Genomic DNA, 19296 nt, shown 5'->3' with positions numbered 1-19296 from the left:
TTCCCCAAGTGAGATAGAATTGAGTGTGCTATTCTCAGAACGAGCATTCAACTTACATCCCCCCCACTCTTATTTTCAAGGCAAAAACACCCAGTTAACAGCTCCAATTGAAAAAGAGATTTGGAAGGCTAGTATGTTACCTCTTGTTGACTGAAGACTCTGGGACATGCTTGAGAAGGAGACTCATAGAAGACAGAAAGGACAGTAAACAGCTCAGTGGCTCCCTTTACCTCTCCTGAACCTAGTTTAGAAGCACATGTATTTTGGATTGTGATTCAAGGCTCAGTGCAGGGGTCTGATGGAAGGTGGGAGGAGTCTGGTATTGGGAACTTGTATATATTGCTTGTTTGCTGCCTTGTCAGTCAGCCCTTCTTAAGCCCATTATTGAAATGCCCCCCTTTCATGAAAGAAATAAACGATTGCCTTTTCTTTTTTAACTCTTATCTTCTGACTTCGAGTTTTGCTTATTTAAGTGAATGGGGCATTTGTGTTTATTTTTATCTCATGCATTCACCAAAATATTTTTTTTAATGAGTATGAAATTTAAGCTTACAAAGTTTAAGCTTTCAACAAGTGAGAGGGGAGAGAAATGGATTGGCATCAATCATGGGGGGCTAGGGGTGGGGGACACAAAACCCAAGCAATTCTTTCTACCCAGAATAAACATGAATTCTTATTACTACAAAAGATCTCAAGGAATTCTGGGGAGAAGTTAATAGGAAACTCTCATATATTCATTATTATTTCTGTTTGCTTGAAGACTAAAAAAGATGTGGGTGGATATATGGACACCATTGTTCCCCTCCCCAACATGCATACCTGCATAAAGGCACTTATTACCTAGATAGATCTCATTTCCCACCACTTAAGGTCTTGGACTGAATTTGGCATCTGTCTGGGAAACAAATTAATAGAGATACTAAATCAAGATTAAGAATAAAATATATCTATAAACCGGTGTTCACTTTATCTCCTAGCACTCTGGAACTATTTTTGCAGAGAACTGAACTCTTGCACTCTGGGAACATTTTGTCCCCCTACCATGATCAACATACAAACAGCAAGTATAGGGAGGTACTCAAAGTTAAGAGGCCGAAAGTTCCTTGAGAGTTTTCCTTTATCTTTGTACTGAACCCAATATTTAACACCAGGCATTAATTGTTTGCCTGTATGACTTATACAGCTAAAATCCTAGGAAGGCCAGAGAAAACTGGATGTCTCCCCAAATTTTCTCCTCAGTCCTCTTCTCTCTATATACTCATCACTTAATGTTCTCATCAGCTCCTATGAGATTACTGTTCTAGACAAATGATTTCCAGTTCTGTAATCTGGTCCCTAATTTTCTTCCAGGACTCCAGGCACATGTCTCCACTTGGCTTTTTGGACATCTTAAACTGAATATGCAATAGGCTTCTCAAACTCAACATGATCAAAACAGAACTCATTAACTCTTCCCTCAAATGTTCTGGTCTTCTCAACTTTCCTATTACTGCCTAAGGCATTGTCATCGTCCTGGTCACGCGCTCTCACAACCTCAGTGTCATCTTGAATTTCCATTTATACTCACTACACATAACCAATAATCATCCACATAGTTACCTTATGATTTTTCCAAAGTATAAGTCTGACTATGGCATCATCCTATTCAATAAAGATCCAGGAGCTCCCTATTACCACAAAGACCAAATACCAAATGCTCTCTTTGGCATTTAAAGTCCTTTACTACCTGGCTTCTTTTTACCTTTCCAGTTTTCTTTTATTTACTCTTCTTTATGTACTCTGTAATCCAGGGATATTAACTTTATTGCTGTTCCTTGAACATAATACAAGCATCATTCATCTCCATGTGTCTTTATTGGTTGTCCCTCATGGAATGCTCTCCCTTCTCATCTTCACTTCTTAGATTTCTTGACTTCCTTTAAAACTTGGCTCAAATTCTACCTCTTCCAAGATGCAGTGGATAGAGAATTGGTCCTGGAATCAAAAGACCTAAATTCAAATCCAGTCTCAGACAGGTACTAGCTGTGTGACCCTAGGTAAGTTATTTAACTTCACAAAACTCAGTCTCCTTCACTCTAAAAGGGGGATTAATAGCATCTATCACCCAGAGTTGTTGTGAAACTCAAATGATGTAACCATGAAGTGCTTAGGAACGTCTGGCACATAATAAATATTTAACTTCCTTCCTCTCTCCCTATCTCCCAGCCACACTATTAATAAGATTACTTCCAATTTATACTGTTTATGTCCTGAATATATACAATTATTTGCATATTGCCTCTACTATTAGAATGTGAACTCCCTAAACACAGGGATTGTGTTTTTATCCTTTATTTTCTATCCTGGTGCTTAGCATCATGCCTCTCATATAGTAAATGCTTACAAAATGCTTATTGACTTTAAATATACTATGTCAACCATCTATATAAATAAAATGGAGATGGGCAGCTAGGTGGCTCAATGGATAGAGTGCCAGAATTGGAATCAAGAGGACCTGGGTTCAAATCTGACCTTAGATACTTCCTAGTTGTGTGACCCTGGGAAAGTCACTTAACACTGTTTGCCTAAAGCCTTTGGTCTTAGATTTGTTGGTAAAACAGAAAGTTTGTTTGTTTTTTTTAAAGAAAAAGAAAAAGAAAGTGGAGGAAATCAAATTGTACCATCATAACATGGAATGGATGACCAGTGAGAGCAATTAGACATTTTTCAGTGACCTCTGGAATTTGTTCACCTTAGGGTAAAGAGTGAGGAAGAATGAGGGAACAGTGCTAATTTGCTAGCCCTGAAAACTGCTTGGTGACCAAGAACCACAGAAATTTTTTCTGCTTTTGACTTCTGGCATCCTGCCCTGGGGAAAGGGATGGAGGGTTGGGGGATGGGGTGTAAATAAAGTAACACAGGTTGTTCTCTCCCCAGAGTATAGTACTGCAGCCAAAACACCAAAAACACCAAAGCCAAAACCTCATCCCCAACTTAATTAGTTCACTTGGGTAGCAAGTTAGTATCACTTATGTTAATGGCTAAGTCTGGATGTCTTTTCATTTGGATCTCCTTGTTGTTGTTCAGGAGTTTCAGTCACATCTGACTCTTTATGATCCCATTTGGGGTTCTCTTGGCAAAGAAACTGGAATAGTTTGTTATTTCCTTCTTCAGATCATTTACAGATGAGGAAACTTAGGTAAACAGGGTTAAACGACTTTCTCAGAATCACCCAGCTAATTAGTGACTGAGACCAGATTTGAACTCGAGAAAATGAGCCTTCCTGGCTGCAGGTCAGCACTCTATCCACTGAACCACCCAACTGCCCTTAGTCCAGTTGGGTAGAAAAGCAGTCTCAAGAGTTTCATTTATATTAATGACTAAGTTTGGGCGTCCTTTTATCTGGTATTTCTAGTCTCTCTTAGTTTGCAACCATGATGACTGGGGTTATTATAAAACCAGATCTTCCCCTGCTTTGCCCAGAAATTACACACTTTATCTCATATTCTCAGCAAGCGAGCTTACTCCCTCCACTTCCCCCAAAAGATGGGTTGTAGCTCACCTTCTTTCAAAAGAGAAAACACAGACCCCAAGAGGTCAGGGATAGTTCCTTATACTAAGAGAGGGCAGGGCTGAGAAAAGAAGAAAGGCACCTGGTCCAACTCCCACCCTCCCCAAATAAGCAACAGCCCAGACTGCCACTCTGGCCTAGTTCCACCTCCAGAGAAAAGGAGAAGAAAATATTTCCTGTACAGCCACCCACATCCTTATCAGCAGCACAAGTTAACAAAATCACAAGTGATGGAAGTTAAGTCTGTAAAAAAACAAAACAAAACATTTTATAATCTCTTTGCTTTATCTCACTCTGCAACTTTACAGATAAATCTGAGTGTAAAAAAGCACGCTGACTTCTCTAACTTGTACTCCACTATTTTTTCCTGCCCTCTTGTCTACAATAATGAAAACTGAAACCAATAGTTCTTATGTGTCACCTTTTGTTTTGCCTCTACACGCTTCCTTTCTATCTCTCTTATGTTCTCTTTCTTCCACCTCTCCTAACTCCCTCATTTCTTACTTTACCTTTACTGAACTCTGGCCAACAGTACAGCTTTTATCTTCCATTACCCTTTGTGGGATATGAATAGAGCACTGGTCCTGAAGTCTGAAATTCCTGCATCAAAATCTGTTCTCAGCCTCTTTTTGCTTCAGTTTCCTCAACTGTAAAATGGAGGTAATAATAGCACCTACCTCCCAGGATTTTTGTGAGAATCAAGTAAAATAATAATAATAATGATGATGTTATTTTGTAAAGTACAGTTGTTGAATAGTTTTCAGTTGTGTCCTACTCTTCATGATCTCATTTGGGGTTTTCTTGTAAAAGATACTAGAGTGGTTCCCAATTTCCTTTTCCAGGAATAATGTTATAAATGATATTGATCTTACAAAAAGGAACTGGGACAAACAGGGTTAAGTGACTTGCTCAGCTAGTATAAGTGTCTGAATCTGGATTTGAACTCAGGAAGGTGAGTCTTTCTCATTCCCAGCCCAGTGCTCTGACCATTGTGCGACCTATTTATTATTCCCTCCCTCTCTAGGTCTTCCTCTGATGCTGTCTCATTTTCCTCTGCTTTTTAGAGGACAACGGGTTAAATGACTTTAAAGACCACTTAGTCTACCCTTTTCATTTTAAAGATAAATAAAGGAGCAGCTAGGGGGCTCAGTTGGATAGAGCTAGGCCTGGAGAGGGGAGGTCCTGGGTTCAAATATGATTTTAGAGACTTCTTAGCCATGTGGCGCTGGGCAAGTCACTTAATCCTCATTGCCTGGCCTTTACAACTCTTCTGCTTCAGAACCAATACATAATACAGTGGTACCTTGACACAAAAGTTTAATTCGTTTCATAGCCAAGCTTGTAACTCAATTTCTTGTGTGTCAAACTAAATTTCCCCATTTAAATAAATGGAAATGCAATTAATCCATTCTAGCCCCCCAAAACAACACAAAATTTTTGTTTTATATATATGCTTTTAAATACAAAAATGTACTTTATAAATGTCAAATACATTTATAGATATTAAGAAAGAATGTAAAGAAATAAACTTGCTTATGAAATGTTATTTACCTTCAAGGTCAGGCAAAGATACTGGTGGAGAAAGTTTTCATTTACCTAGCACCCCTTGCATTATCTTGGCATATTTTCCTGTATACATGTTCTATTGTTCCCAACAAAACATAAGCACCTTTAGGGCAAGGACTGGTTTGTGTTATTTGCCTTCTCGGCACCTGACAGATTGTATGATAAATATTCGTTGGATTTACTTAAAGCATCATTCCTTTTCATTTTGTACAAGTGAAAGGACAATTAGCAAAAAGATGTCTGCACTCCTGCCATGACTCTGATTTGACAGCTGATCTTGATGTTTTCAGTTTCTTCTTCATATTCTCCAATTCAAAGCAAATGGAAACCTATAATTTATCCACAATTCATTTTTCCATTAAATTTTATTAGTTAATAAATTCAGTCCAACAGACCAAATTCAGCACTATTTTGGGCATTGTATAGCTTAACATAACATACACGAACTGTTGCAACTTTCTCTGGGTGTGTCTTTTCAATAAACTGTTTAATTTTTTTCCCAAAATCCTCAACATTTCCTTAATCTTTCTTGTAACTGATTACCTCATCATCTTGGGCTCCTCCCCACTAATTTCCTGCAAAACCTCCATATGCTGCTGCTGCTGCTCTAACTCCTTTAATTCTTCCATCCTCAGGACCCAAGGCTAAAAGTTAAGAAATTTGCCCAAAAAACTGATAATAAATACAAAAATAAAGAAGAAAGCAAAAGCAATTCAACACAGATAAACACTGAACTAAATAAGACAGCCTCATGTAATTTGTGAAACTGAATGTTTGGCAGGCTATCTACTGGAGGGTGGTGGAAGCTCATGACTGAAATATCCGCTTGTGACTTAAAGCAAAAAATCCCGATTATCACTGATTGTATCTCAAATTGCTCATGACTTAAGGTGCTCGTGTATCGAAGCTCCACTGCATTGATTTTAAGATGGAAGGTAGGGGTAAAAAAAAAAGATAAAAGAGGTAAACTATTTGCCTGCTGGTGTCACACAGGGAGTAAAAGAGTAGACCTGGGACTTCGACACTGATTTTCTCACTAAAAATTTCATACCCTTTCCTCACTTACTCCACCTCTATCTTCTGTTTTTGTCTGCAGGTTAAGGAAGAAATATGTAAGTTTGATAATGAGAATTAGTTATAGGATTAGTCAAAGGAATACAAAGGAGACAAGATGGACCAGCACATAGTAGATATAAATGGGCTAGTCTGAAGAAGCAGTGTGTATAATCTCCACGTTAGAGACAGAATTATGATGCTGGAAGGAGATGTTGGCATTAGTGAGAGGGAAAGGAATAATAATTATTTTTTTAATTAAGTGCTATTATGTGCCAGGTACTGTGCTAAGTGTTTTACAAATAATTCATTTAATCTTCACAACAAACCTATGAAGTAAAGGTTATTATTATCACTCCCTAAAAGCCACACAGCTATTTGATGTAGCAAAAGATCCATATTGAGTATGTTTGGATGGGTAAGTAGGAATCAGTAAGTTGTTTCAGGGAACAAGGCACAAACTCTTCTATTTAGTATTTGATTCTTTCACAATCTGGGTCAAGCCTTACTTTCTAGACTGTTTTCATGCTATTTATGTTCCAACCAAACTAGCTCATTTGCTGTTTCCTGAACCCAACATCTTATCTTCTGTGCTTTTGGACACATGCTGTGGAATCTTTTCACCCTGACTTCCCCCTCATAGAATGTCTTTTGTTGTTCAGTTGTTTTTCAGTCATGCCCAACTCCTCATGTCCCCATTTAGAGTTTTCTTGGCAAAGATACTAAAATTCTTTACCATTTCCTTGTTCAGCTCATTTTCCAGATAAATAAATGTAGGAAAAGAAGGTTAAATGACTTGCCCAGAGTCATACAGCTAGTAAGTGTCTGAGGCCAGATTTGAACTCAGTCTTCATCATTCCCAGCCCAGTGCTCTATCTGCTATATCACCTACCTGGCCCACCCTTAGGATGTCTAGGTTTCTTAAAAGCTCAAAATTCCATCTCACAAAGAAAGCATTACCTAGTACCCCTAGCATTATCTTGGCATATTTTCCTGTATACATGTTCTATTGTTCCCAATAAAACATAAGCACCTTTAGGGCAAGGACTGGTTTGTGTTATTTGCCTTCTCGGCACCTGACAGATTGTATGATAAATATTCGTTGGATTTACTTAAAGCATCATTCCTTTTCATTTTGTACAAGTGAAAGGACAATTAGCAAAAAGATGTCTGCACTCCTGCCATGACTCTGATTTGACAGCTGATCTTGATGTTTTCAGTTTCTTCTTCATATTCTCCAATTCAAAGCAAACGGAAACCTATAATTTATCTACAATTCATTTTTCCATTAAATCTTATTAGTTAATAAATTCAGTAAAACAGACCAAATTCAGCACTATTTTGGGCACTGTATAGCTTACTAAAGACAATGATTCCTGTCCTAATGTGAGAAATGTCATACAGCAAAAATATGAAAATAGATGGTTCGATATAATACTCTATCTTTCTGCTCTGCTATGTGGAGGAACAGGGTGGCAAAGAGGAAATGAGATAGCTGCAGTAAAGAAGGAATCTTAAACTTGGAAAGATTAGGACAATGGCTGTTCTGTTTCTTGCTGGGCATGGCTACTATTTCAATAGCGTAGCCAAGGTCAGAACTGTGCAGAAGTCCCAACTAGACATCTGAGACCACAGAAATCATAAACTCTGATAGTTTACACCAGAACCTGAGTTCTACCTTCTTGTGCTGTGAATCTTAAGATCCAGAGTCAAACAAAGGCATCCAAATAAATGGAAATGGTAAGGATACTAAAACTCCTAGGTCCAGAAAAATCTTATCCCTCTCCTCACTCAACTAAAATCTATTCTCTTTTCAGCTGGGAGAGTGTTCAAATATCTCGACTTATTACCACCCCCCCCCCCCCCCCGCAGTAGCTACAATCACCCAGATGAGAATGATTTGTCCTAACAGTCACATAAATGGTTGAAGCAGACTTTATGGTGTGCTTAGAGCTTAGTCAGACATAGAGGATGCCAAGGTCATCCACTGCATCCAGGGCCAGTTATCCTGACTTTCATCTTGCCACTGGATTTTGATGACTCTGGAAGAGAGAGTGAGATTGATGACTTTGTGCTTTGCCTTAATTAAATCCAATTCAAGCACAAGTCAAGACATCACACCTGTGATGGCACTGATCCTTTTTGAAAATGTAGGCAGGTAGGTGGCTCATTGGAGAGAGAGGCAGGCCTGAAAATGAAGAACGAAACACAACAAGCCACAAAGACAATCAAGTTTTTCAGAAAAAGTTCTTCATCTAATAAGCACCACTTTTTCTAGATTATTCATTCAAAATCAAGCTTCAACTGAAGTCAGCAGAATAGAGCCAGGAATCAGAATGTAAAGTGGGTATCCTTTGAATTGGAGTCAATATCCAAATAACCAATGATTGAACACTGAATCCTGGAACCCTTACACTGAATATTAGACAAGTTGCTATTATTCAAACCTTAATGAGAAGCATTCTGACACAAGTTAAAATGGAATCAAATGCAGGAACTTTTGACCTGAGCAGCACTAAGAAATGGCAGCTAGGTGGCTCAGTGGATTGAGCAACAGGCCTAGAGATGAGTGGTACTGGTTTCAAATCTAACCTTAGGTACTTTCTAGTTGTGTGACCCTGGCAAGTCACTTAACCTCCAATGCCTACCTCTTATTGCTATTTGGCCTTAGAACCAATACATAGTATTGATTCTAAGAGGGGAACTAAGGGTTAAAAAAAAAAGAGAAATGTGAAACAGAACAATTCTGAGGTCCAATAGATTGGACAAGATGACAAAAGATGAGATCAATTGTTACCAAGGACTACAGGAAAAAAAGGCACATTAGCACACTTTTGGTGGTGCTATGAAATGGTTTGATCATTGTGGAAAGAAATTTGGAATGATACTTAAGAAAATGACTAAAATGTTGACCTAGAGATCCCACTGCGAGGCATACAATGTAAGGAAGTAAATGATAAAAAGAAAATTCCCATATAAGACAAAATGTTTATAGTAGCACTTTTTGTGGTAGCCAAGAAGTGGACATACTATTAAATGAATAAGTAAATAAATGTGAAATAATATGATTGTACCATTAGAAACAATAAAAATAAAAAATAAAGTAAGGAATTAAATTAAGGGTTTGACTAAAAATATATGAGAATTATAAAATAATATGGTGATCGCTGATTTAAAATATTATAGATCAAGTCAAAATGACTTTTAGTAGCTTTTATTTACAAAAAGGTGGAAAGAGTGAAAGTAGAGAAATACAAAAAGAGGGTAGAGAAGACGGTTATCCTATCACACTAAATATTGCTCCAGTGTTCAGCTCAGCCTGGCAGGGCTTGTTAACCCTCAACTGGAGGACTGGGAGTTCCACCCACGCAGCTTCCTCCAAAAAGGAAAGGCTTCTCCTAAACTAATCTCTCTCCAGACATCAGGAAAGGAAGGCCAGTTATTCACTCACCCAAGAGGCAGTCCAAGTCCCAAGTTACCTCCTAGAGGCAGGTCAAAGACTACTAAAAAAGACAAGGCGACGACAACCTCCAAAAAAGACTCCTTACAGAAGACTCCCTTGCTGAAGAAGATCAGTACTTTTATCCTTTTTGTCCCTTCCCTTCTTCACAGGGGCCAACCAAAGCTTCCAAATTGCCTAGCACTGCTCAAGGGGCAGTGTCTATGGGATTCACAACTCTTATCCTCTGAAGCTTGTATAAACTCTTATCAAAAGGATTCACAAGTACCTGACTGATTGAGTTTCTGAGGTTGTGAACTCTTTAAGTGACTTGTGAATTCTCTTACTTGTTGGCTAACAAAGTGTTAAGTAGCGGCGTTTTCAGTTTTTGGTTGATTAAACTAAAAGTTGCTGATACTAGACAAAATGTCTGATTCACACTTCACACCAAGAAGCATGGGAGGTCTTATATGAACTGATGCAAAGTGAAGTAAGCAAGACTATGAAAACAATATACACAATGATTTTAGCAATACATAGTCAATAAACATTTAAGAAGCACCTCTAATGTGCCAGATACTATGCTAAGAGAGTCCCTGTCCTCAAGGAACTTAAAATCTAAAGGGAGAAAAGAGTCAAAAAGGGGTTGGGGTAGGTGGACATAGTGGAAAAACCAGAGAAGTCCCAGAGTCATGAGGCCAGGTGAGAAATGAGATGTTCCTTAAGTTGTAGTTCTTTCTCTAAATGGAAGTTTAGAAGTTCATAGCTCTATTCTCCAATATGAGGGACAAAGGAAGGTGATGAGGTAAGAGTCCAAAAATGGATGGTGAGATGATGAGGTCCTCCCAATAATGAACTTCCCGAAACAGAGAAATCCTAAAATAAAGCAGCCAAATGAGAAATGATGAAAACAGAAAGAAAAGTTGAAACTGAACCTAAAGTAGTCATGAAGAACTGAACTTGGTGCCACTATGATGATAATGCTTGGCCACTAAAACAGGGAATGTACCTTTCTCCCCCAACCCCCCCCCCTTTTTTTTTTTTTGCTGAGCTGCAAGCTTTCTGAACATTGGCCTAGGAGTTTTAAGTCTTTTGTCTCTGAAATGATTCTGCTGTCCTGATTGGTGACTGCTCCTCCAGACTCACTATAACATGCTCCAACTTTTCTCCATGCTCCCTGACCAGACTTTCTACTAGATGTATTGATGCCACCATCTTTTTCCTCTAATTCAGTTCTCCACTTCTGGAACCAAGATCAAGTTAATTCTTCCATGGCCTGTAGGCAGGATGTATCAATTTTTTTCCCTAAGGTCCACTTACCATTCCTACAACTTCCTAAACCAAAGTGTCCCTCCCTTACCATTCCTACAACTTCCTAAACCAAAGTGTCCCTAGGTGTGTATTGTTGTTCAGTCTTTGTGACCCCATTTGGAGTTTTCTTGGCAAAGCTCGTTTTCTAGATGAAGAACTGAGGCAAATAGGGTTAAGTGACTTGCCAAGGGATTCATAGCTAGTAAATGTCTGAGGTCACATTTGAACTCATGAAGATGAGTGTAGCTATCTCTGTCCACTGCTCCACCTAGCTGAGCTAGGTGTATAGTCATTTACAATTAGAATGTAACCACTTTGAGGACAGATACAGTCTTTGATTTTTAATTTGTATCCTCATTGCTTAGAATAATGTTTGCCATTTCAAATTGTGGTGCTGGAATAGACTTCTGAGAGTCTCTTGTACAGCAAGGAATTCAAATCAGTCAGTACTTAAAAGAAATTAATTCACTCTATTCATTAAAGGTCAAATATTGAAGCTGAAGCTTTTAAATACTTTGACCATATAATGAGAAGATACAACTCACTGGAAAAGACCTGGATGTTGGGAGATTGAAGGCAAAAGGAAAAGGAGAACACAGAATCTTCCTTTTCTTTATCCCCCAAAGTATATATAAGATCCCAAGTTCTTTAGTTTCTTGGAAATTCCCATGATGGACATTCCCAGTCATGGTGCATTTTCCAGGAGACCTTGTTCCTAAAGTCCCAGAGCTTGGCTCTGTATGGTATATGTTTATGACTCTGTGTGGTGGCCTTAAGAGCTCTGTCTCCCTTGTCCTGATTAAAGACTTGTTCTCATTCTTTACTTTAGTGGTTCAGTATTTTTCCAGGTTGACACCAGAAGTTGAGATGGAGATAGTGTCATCAAAACAATGAACATGAACTTGGACTGACTTCAAAAGATAGTAGAGGATAGAAAGGCCCAGCAGGCTATAGTCCTAGAGTCATGAAGAGTTGGACATGACTAAACGACTGAACAACTATAACAAAGTGTTTAATAAATACTTAATTCACATTGAAAAATGAAGGTGATATAAAGGACTAGATACCAATAAAAATACTCTGAAAAAAGAATCAAGGAGCAAAGCTGAAAACCATCAGATGATTTTCATAGGGCATGACCCTATAGATCAATATATGTGATTAGTTTTGACAACAAAAGTTGTTTGAATAGTGATCACTCCATTCATAAGATCTGTGAGTTGCAGCACTTTTGAGTGCTGACACTGCCCCATTTAATAATTAACAAAAACATTTATGCTGTTAGGGATGCACTAATCAATCTAGTTAGCAGCATGATTTGTCAATATTAAAGACTTCGTGCCTGGCACAAGTGTAAGCCACATTTATATATGTTCCATTGATCGTAACTATGTGTAGATGTTGTATTTGCTAATATGGCTACTTGCTAAAATGTATTTATGACCTCAAAATCTAATACTCATGGCACCTTAATGGTTACTTGCAGAGTGGAGAAAAATTTGAATTACCCAATGCCCACTTTCTCATCTGAAGTCTAACAAGGAAAAGCTCTGCCTTCTTGTTTTCACTCATACTGTAAACAAGTATCCTTTTCAAAATTTATTTAGTGCCATATTTTCCACAATTTTTTGTGTTTTTTGTTGGTGATTTCACTGTTTAAAATTGCCCCAAAATATAATGCTGAATTGTTGTCTAGTGTATTCCTAGGTGAAAAAGGCTGTGACATTCTTTACAAATAAAATACATGTGCTAGATAAGCTTTCTTCAGGCACGAGTTATGGTGCTATTGTCAGTAAGCTTAATGTTAGAGAATTAACAATACGGTGCATCCAGAAAAAGAAAAAGGAAATTTGCTGATCTGTATGGGAGGCCAATCTGGAAAGTGCTAAAGTAATGTGACCAGAGGCTTACAGGAAGCTAACTTTGTATTTCCCCTAGGAGCAATGGTTCAGTATTTGCAGAAACTTTAGAACATAGCCAACACAAATTATGCTAATTGACTGTATACAGCTACTATATTTTAGCCAAGGAAAATTTATAGATGCAATAGGCTTCCCTCTTTCTGTTGAGGGCACTCTCCTCTTCTAGTCACTTGAGTTTGTGATACTATAGGTTTCTCTGACTCTTCCCTTACTCATATCTAATCAGATGCTAAATCTTACAGAATTTACCTCTGAAATATCTGTTGCATATGTTCCTGAAGTTTATATGACTATTACCCCAGTCAAGGCATGATTATTACCTTTGGTCTGGACCACTGCAATAAGCCTCTTTTTTTCTTCTTCTAATATTTACCTTCTGTCTTAGTAGTATTGGTTCCAAGGCAGAAGAATGGTAAGAGCTAGGCAACTAGAGTTACCCAGGGTTCCACAACTAGGAAAATATCCTCTTAAATGGTCTCCCTGCAACCAGCTTCTTCTTTTACTCTCCATATTGTGATAATTGGATTAAGTCTACACTGCCCATCTTTAGATTTAATCACCAAAGGTGAGAGCACCTTCCAATTCTGGGAGGTCCTAACCCACATGTGCTAGTGAGTAACGAATCAGAGTCCACGCACCGCCCCCTACGCTTTCCATGAGAAAGTGTCTATTGTGATTGGACACGAAGGCTAAGGGAAGGCACTGGAAGTGATATTTATGTGACCCCTTCCAAAGAGGAAGGGGAGTGAGGCTGCAACTGGGGTGGTGAAGGGGACCTGAGGGAGCTTTGCTGGTTCATGACCGAGACTGTTCCATGTGGGTAAGTTAGGCTGACTCTCTTTCCCTTCCCTTGGTGTTTCTGGAGGCTCTTCCCTCAGGGAGGCCTGTCTTGCCTCTCTTAATTGTAAATGGCCTTGTGGCTAGAAGCCTTGTTTAATTAACCTCTGTGCCCCTCTGCTGGGCCTCTAAATCCTTACCTGGTCTGGGCCAGAGTTTGTCTCTCTCAATTTCCCTACCTTCAACCTTCCTAATTGTAAATAAATCAACATAAAAGTCAATTTTGACTTGATATTATTCCTTAATTGGGGAAATTACAATATGGAAGTCAAATGGATATTACTCAAGTGTAAGTCTGACCATGACACTCCTATGAACAAGAAGGATCCCTAATGCCTTTAAAATATGAGTAGCTCTCTTTGACATTTAAAATCCTTCAACCTATCTTCCCAGATTTATTTCACATTATTCATATACTCCAATCTTTAGCCAATCTGGCCTATTCCTCATACATGACACTCCATCTCCTGCCCTTAGGTCTTTGCATAGACTTTCCCTCATGTATGGAATACATTCTCTTTTCATTTCTATATCTTAGTATTTATAGCTTATCCTGAATAATCTAGAAACCTTTAATTTTACCAAGCTGGCTGCCACACCAAACTATTTAATGGTCTGCGGTTCATCCTTTATTTCAGAAAGGATCAAAGATATCATCAGGGTGATATTTTGACTTAAGAATTGGGTTTAAATGAGGCAGTATTACACAGTCACCAGTCTCACTCTCACTTTTAGTCATCCAAGTTCACAGGCAAGACAGAAGTCAGGATGACAAGCAATGGCCTAGGATGGAGTGGATGACTGGTTTTTTTCCACGCCTGATCAAGCTCCAAGCCTTCTACAGCACCTGCTTCAGCTGCCTTCATGGTCATTGTTCTCCTTGGTCTCATCCACCTGTTCCACGAGGGAAAGTCTTCACATATTTGGAGCAGGCATCCCTCTAACTCATCTGGGGGTTTGAAGCCTAAGTTTCCCTCAACCAGATTAATCCTTCTGCCAAAGCAGTTTTACCAGGATGTGACCTGTACATGCTACAGTTTCTTGATGCCAGAAGTGAGAGTTGGATGAATGAGAGTCACCAAAGATGGATGAACAGTTCTGAAAAGGACTCAGCAAAAGGTTTAGGGAGGACTACTATCTCTGTAGTGAGGGCTTGCTGATTCAATGATAACTAGCTTGTAGGTATAATCAATGATTAGAGAAATGGTTTGGTGGATGGAGTCAGGAATCAGCAATTAAACAATCACTCACTCAGTCATAGGTAATAAGTCATCTACGACCAAAAAGAAAGACAATCCTTTCCCTCAAAGAGCTTGGGGGCGGGGGTAGTGGGGAAAGGCAAAAGGAAGCTGAAAAGAAAGAGGGAGAGGGGAAGAAGAAATTCAGCAACTCGGTCACTCCTGTCTTTACTCCTTAGATGCCCAGATAGGAAGAGGTTCCATAGAACTGACCCACAAGATGTGCAATTCCATTGACTAAACCTTAGTGGTATCTGTTTCTTGTGGTAAGAACATTTATTTAATATTTTTTCATATAAAAAAGGAGCAGAATTTTAAATTTCAACACTATTCTGTACCTTAAAAATGCATATGTAACTACATAAATACTCCACTAATTAGCACTTAAACATTTCAGTTCTACAAGTTATTAAATGCTATTCTAACAACAGAGATTAGTTAACAATAAAACATTTCCCAAATTTGAGTTTTCCTTGAAATAGCTGCTACCAAATGCTGTAATTTTAGAAGATAAAGAAGACAATGTTAGAGAACATCTGTTAAGCCAGTGTTTCACTGTCCAATTCCCATTTATCACAAATGCAAACTAAATTTCCAAAAGCAACTAAGGAGTAACTTAGAGGAAAGTTAAAAAGACACAGAGGAAATGAGAAAAAAAAAAAAAGGTACTATGGGAGTGATCTCCAAACAAACTCTTTCAAATCAAAAATTTTCCCAGATGTTTCAGATGGTCAATTGCTCCTTCAAGGTTTTTTTTTTTTTAACTTTAAAACTGAATCTTAGAACAATCTTGCAATTCTGGATAACTTAGTAACAAAAATAAATCAGAAAAGCAAACAATACAACATTACTGTTTCTTTACAGGGTGGAAGAGCCAGATCCACAATAAAGTCCAGCGTGGAGCTCTAGCTAGTGAATGAATTCCACTAAAACAACTAGACTGTCCTTTCAAAAAGGCTGATCTCATTTGAAAACTGTGTGGGTTGGGAAGAAATCCACAGGACTCATAAAATAGAAACCAAGTTCCTCTCTGGGTGGGCTTAATATTCCCCATGGCAATGACATTATTCTGAATTTGCTTTTTTTCCATCAAGTGCTGATAACAACACTCCAGATTCCTGCCAGAATCTAGGCATCCATTCTTCTGGAACTCAGTTCCTCCAATTCTTGTCAGCAAAGAAGAAGGAATCCTTTCACTTTCATAATCCTTCCTATTCATTTTACCTGTCAAAATAAAACCAGCACAGGGCCAACATCTATGAAACACCACTGATTGACCTTGAATCATGGATAATAAAACCATAAGCCAATCATGCACCTCCTTAAAACTGTGTTTGGATCTGCAGGTTTCAACTTCTAGCCTAAATTATCAGTGGGGCCATGAAATTTCCACAACAGGTCTATAATCCATGTACAAATATACATATTCTTCTTTAGACTGAGTAAATATCATATACAAATACATGCATGCACACACATACACACTCACACATCTTTTTAACTGAATGTAGAAATTAGAAAGAATGAGAGGGAGTAGACCTGTGACTTCACTGGTGTGGGGAACTCCTCTACCTGTGTAAGTCAGTAACTTTTCTGCAACTTAAGTCTCTCTTTTTCAATCACGTACCTTCTGTCATAGAATCAATAGGCAGAAAGAGCTGTAAGGGATAGGCTATTGGGGTCCAGTGATTTGCTCAGAGTTGCACAGCTAGGAAGTGTCTCAGGTCAAATTTGAACCCAGGACTTGGGCTCCCAGTTCTCTATCCATTGAGCCACCTAGTTGCCCCTCTGCAACTTAGTCTTAGAGATTTGTCTAGACTAAAAGTATCAAATATACAAGTGGCCCCAACACTGAAGTGTGGCCAGAACCAAATCAAAATGTTGCTCTTATCTGATTTTAATGTGCTAGTATGCTAATTAAAAAAAGAAATACATAAATGAGTATGATTTTCTAAGTCAATGTGCAATTTGTGTGGATCCTTATGTATGTGGCTCCCATTTCTATTTGAGTTTGATACCAATGGTCTCACATTGAGACATTAAATGATTTGTGCTGGGTCACTCAGCACTCAGAGGTGTAACTCCAGCTCAGACCTTCCAGGCTTTCTAAACTATTCTGTCTTTCTTTTAGGTAACTATTAATAAAATATAAATTTATTTTAAAGTATTACTGAATTCATATTAACTTTGTCATGCATTTTCTTGATCAATAGATATTATCCACTATCAAGAATGATTCTGAGAAGTTTTCTATCATTTAAAAAATATTAGAGGGTTCCGAGTTAAGATGGCGGCAGAGTAAGAAGCAGCTCTTAACCTCTCCTGACCGAAACACACAAAACTCCTCAAGGGGACATAAAAACAAGTCCAGACGAACGGAGGAACCCCACAACAGGGCACAGCGTGGAAGGTACGTGGAATCGAGACATTTCCAGGCTAAAAAGGGCTCTCCTTAAATCGCGAGCTGAGCAACCGCCCCACCCCCACCCCCTCCACACTCACCTATAGCTTCGAACCCAGCTAAAAAGAAATAGAGCAAGTTTGGGGCACCCATTGAGTCATCAGCAGCTCCGGGACCTGTTCCTGAGAGCAGCAAGACTTAGGACCCCATTAAGTCAAGAACGCACGCGAAAGCTGAGCGCGCGGGAGCAGAGAGTGGACGCTGGGCGCGCAGAGTGCCGGCTGAGCAGAGGTGTGGGTGGAGGCAAACACAGCCAGGAACTAAAGCCCAAGTGGGGAACCAGTGCAGACGGGTATACGACTGTGGAAGCAGCGCCCTGAGACTTGTAAAGAAACCTCCTGCAGAGGATCAAGCAAGGGAATCCACCAGGGGGCTTGACCTTGGAAAAAACTAGAACTCAGACCTCAGGAGCCAATAGATCTCTGACAGACACTGAGAGCGAGGATAAACCTGAGAAGCTGCTGGGCTAATGATGGCTAACCAGTTACAGGAAATTCAGAAGAGAAAGAATAATAACAAAAAAAAGAAGTCTTTAACACTCGACAGCTTCTACACAGAGAAAATCCAGACAACCGAGCAAACAGAGGAGGAGAACAAACAACCATCCAGACCCTCCCCAAATAAGGAAAACTCCTCACAAGCTATGGACGAGTTCAAATCTGAGATTTTGAGGAAAATGGAAGAGATCTGGCAAGAAAATAACAGCTTAAAAGGTAGAATCTTGCAGCTGGAAAGCGAGGCTCAGAAACCAAATGAACTGATAAGCAAATTGAACACAAGAAATGACCAGATTGAAAAGGAATACCAAAAGATTATGGCCGAAAACAAGAAGATTATGGCCGAAAACCAAAAGATTATGGCCGATTACCAGAAGATTATGGCCGAAAACCAAAAGATTATAGCCGAAAATCAATCCCTAAAGGCTAGAATTGAGCAAGTAGAAACTAATGATCTCTCAAGACAACAAGAACAAATAAAACAAAGCCAAAAGACTGAAAAAATAGAAGGAAACATGAAATATCTCAATGAGAGAGTGACAGACCAAGAAAACCGGTCTAGAAGAGACAATTTGAGAATAATTGGTCTTCCAGAAAAACCAGAAATTAATAAAAACCTGGACTCTATACTAACAGAAATAATTCAGCAAAATTGCCCTGAAGTCCTACAACAAGAGGGCAATATAGACATTGAAAGGATTCATAGAACACCTGCAGCATTCGATCAAGAAAGGAAAACACCAAGAAACATCATTGCAAAATTCAAGAGTTTCCAAGCAAAAGAAAAAATCTTACAAGAAGCCAGAAAGAAACAATTCAAATATCAAGGAGCAACAATCAGGATCACACAGGATCTGGCAGCCTCAACACTAAAAGACCACAAAGCGTGGAATACAATATTCAGAAAGGCAAGAGAGCTGGGCCTGCAACCACGGATCAACTACCCATCAAAATTGACTATATATTTCCAAGGGAAAGTATGGGCATTCAACAAAATTGAAGAATTCCAGGTATTTGCGCAGAAAAGACCGGGGCTAAATGGAAAGTTTGATATCCAACCACAAAAATCGAGAGAAACCTGAAAAGGTAAATAAGATACAGAGGGGAAAGAAAGAAAACTTATAATTTTTAAATTTGCCTTTTTAAGGGCCTCAGTGAGATCTAATTATCTGTATTCCTTTGTAGAGAAATATTATGTTTAATTCTCTGTAGTGAACTCTATTCACTATTATAATATTCACTATTATAGTAATCAGAAGAATAATTAACAGGGTTAGGGTGGAACACTAAATAATCTAAGATGGCATGGGGGATGGGAAAGAGGGGGAGAATAGCAGGGGACACCAAGAGAAACTTGAGCGAATAAGAAAATAGAATATTCTATTACACACAAAGAGGGCATGGGAGAGAGAGGGGACAAAT

The sequence above is a fragment of the Gracilinanus agilis genome, chromosome 1, assembly GCF_016433145.1.
Source record: "Gracilinanus agilis isolate LMUSP501 chromosome 1, AgileGrace, whole genome shotgun sequence".
Taxonomy (NCBI): Eukaryota; Metazoa; Chordata; class Mammalia; order Didelphimorphia; family Didelphidae; genus Gracilinanus; species Gracilinanus agilis.
This window is presented reverse-complemented; position numbering follows the sequence as displayed.